Source organism: Anarhichas minor, unplaced genomic scaffold (genome assembly GCF_050575085.1).
Source record: "Anarhichas minor isolate MPS153535 unplaced genomic scaffold, ASM5057508v1 ptg000305l, whole genome shotgun sequence".
Classification (NCBI taxonomy): domain Eukaryota; kingdom Metazoa; phylum Chordata; class Actinopteri; order Perciformes; family Anarhichadidae; genus Anarhichas; species Anarhichas minor.
Genome location: NW_027466751.1, coordinates 25,001 through 28,311, shown reverse-complemented (window position 1 = coordinate 28,311; position 3,311 = coordinate 25,001).

Sequence of the window (3,311 nt, the reverse complement as noted above, 5' to 3'; positions counted from 1 at the left end):
GTACAGAAGCGCTGGAACCTTCAGCGCTTCGCCCCTATCACGGCTTTAAAACCCGAGCGAAAAACTCTATGTCCTTAAACGAAATACCCGTTTTGCGCGGTCCATATCTCCGCGAAAACACAACGCACAGCCGGGACACTCATATCTAATTGTAGTCCAAGTCCCCCTCTACAAACACATCCGAGTGGATCCTGGATGCGACCTCCACAGCCGAGGCACGAGTCGGTCAAAGTAGGTCGCAGGGACCATATTACGCGCGCCATATCTACCCGGAAATAGAACGCACAGCGGGGATACTCATGCCCAGTTGTCGAGCTGGAAGTCCTCTAACCACCCATATAAGATGAATAATAAACGGATACACACAGCCGATGCAGCGCGTGTTTGAAAACCGCCGATCGATCTTCATACTCTGACAAAATCACAGCGAAAAATCCTTAAACCAAATACCCGTTTTGCGCGGTCCATATCTCCGCGAAAACACAACGCACAGCCGGGAACCTCATATCTAATTGTAGTCCAAGTCCACTTCTACAAACCTATCCGAGTGGATCCTGGATGCGAGGTCCACAGCCGAGGCACCACGCGGTCAAAGTAGGTCGCAGGGGCCCTATTACGCGCGCCATATCTACCCGGAAATGGAACGCACAGCGGGGATTCTTATTTTGAATACACGGTCCCGACGTCCTCTAACTACCCATATAAGCAGAATAATAAACGGGTATCCACAGCCGAGGCAGCACGTATTTGAAAACCGCCGACCGATCTTCATACTCTGACAAAATCACAGCGATAGCGCCAATACTCTGTTTCCTTAAACCAAATCGCCGTCTTGCGCGGTCCATATCCCCGCGAATACACAACGCACAGCCGGGACACCTATGCCGACGTGTAGCCACCGTCAACCTCTAAAGACATGTGGAGGGTGATCCACAATCGGACACTCACAGCCGAGGCACGACGCGGTCAAAGTAGGTCGCAGGGACCATATTACGCGCGCCATATCTACCCGGAAATAGAACGCACAGCGGGGATACTCATGCCCAGTTGTCAAGCTGGAAGTCCTCTAACCACCCATCTAGACACTCCTATAAACGGATACACACAGCCGATACAGCGCGTATTTGAAAACCGCCGACCGATCTTCATACTCTGACAAAATCAAAGCGAAAGACTTAAACGAAATACCCGTTTTGCGAGGTCCATATCCCCGCGAATACACAACGCACAGCCGGGACACTTATACCCGATCGTAGACCACATCCACCTCTACAAACCTATCCGAGTGGATCATGGATGCGACCTCCACAGCCGAGGCACGGTGTAGTCAAAGTAGGTCGCAGGGACCACATTACGCGCGCCATATCTACCCGGAAATAGAACGCACAGCGGGGATTCTTATACTGAATACACGGCCCCGACGTCCTCTAACCAACTATGTAAACTGAATAATAAACGGATAACCACAGCCGAGGCAGCGCGTGTTTGAAAACAGCCGACCGATCTTCATACTCTGACAAAATCACAGCGAAAGACTTAAACGAAATCGTCGTTTTGCGAGGTGCATATCTCCGCGAATACACAACGCACAGCCGGGACACTTATACCCAGTTGTAGTCCACGTCCCCCTCTACAAAACTATCGGAGTGGATCCTGGATGCGAGGTCCACAGCCGAGGCACGGTGTAGTCAAAGTAGGTCGCAGGGACCATATTACGCGCGCCATATCTACCCGGAAATAGAACGCACAGCGGGGATTCTTATACTGAATACACGGCCCCGACGTCCTCTAACCAACTATGTAAGCTGAATAATAAACGGATAACCACAGCCGAGGCAGCGCGTGTTTGAAAACAGCCGACCGATCTTCATACTCTGACAAAATCACAGCGAAAGACTTAAACGAAATCGTCGTTTTGCGAGGTGCATATCTCCGCGAATACACAACGCACAGCCGGGACACTTATACCCAGTTGTAGTCCACGTCCCCCTCTACAAAACTATCGGAGTGGATCCTGGATGCGAGGTCCACAGCCGAGGCACGGTGTAGTCAAAGTAGGTCGCAGGGACCATATTACGCGCGCCATATCTACCCGGAAATAGAACGCACAGCGGGGATTCTTATACTGAATACACGGCCCCGACGTCCTCTAACCAACTATGTAAGCTGAATAATAAACGGATAACCACAGCCGAGGCAGCGCGTGTTTGAAAACAGCCGACCGATCTTCATACTCTGACAAAATCACAGCGAAAGACTTAAACGAAATACCCGTTTTGCGAGGTCCATATCCCCGCGAATACACAACGCACAGCCGGGACACTTATACCCAGTTGTAGTCCACGTCCCCCTCTACAAAACTATCGGAGTGGATCCTGGATGCGAGGTCCACAGCCGAGGCACGGTGTAGTCAAAGTAGGTCGCAGGGACCATATTACGCGCGCCATATCTACCCGGAAATAGAACGCACAGCGGGGATTCTTATACTGAATACACGGCCCCGACGTCCTCTAACCAACTATGTAAGCTGAATAATAAACGGATAACCACAGCCGAGGCAGCGCGTGTTTGAAAACAGCCGACCGATCTTCATACTCTGACAAAATCACAGCGAAAGACTTAAACGAAATACCCGTTTTGCGAGGTCCATATCCCCGCGAATACACAACGCACAGCCGGGACACTTATATCTAACTGTAGTCCAAGTCCCCCTCTACAAATCTATCCTAGTGGATCATGGATGCGAGGTCCACAGCCGAGGCACGATGTAGTCAAAGTAGGTCGCAGGGGCCATATTGCGCGGTCCATATTTACCCGGAAATGGAACGCACAGCGGGGATTCTTATACCGAATCCACGGTCCCGACGTCCTCTAACTACCCATATAAGCAGAATAATAAACGGGTATCCACAGCCGAGGCAGCACGTATTTGAAAACCGCCGACCGATCTTCATACTCTGACAAAAAGCGCCGGGCGATCTTCATACTCTGACAAAATCACAGCCGTTTTTATATCGTTTTGCGAGATGGATATCTCCGCGAATACACAACGCACAGCCGGGATACTCATACCTAATTGTATAATACGTCTACCTCTACAAACCTATCCGAGTGGATCCTGGATGCGAGATCCAGAACCAGGATCCATATCGCGCGGGTAAACGGCGGGAGTAACGAGGACTCTCTTAAGGTAGGGGACGTTACTGGGCTGCGCTGCGAAAGACGAGCGCCAAAACTCTGTTTCCTTAAACGGAAGCGCCGTTTTGCGAGGTGGATATCTCCGCGAAAACACCACGCACAGCCGGGACACT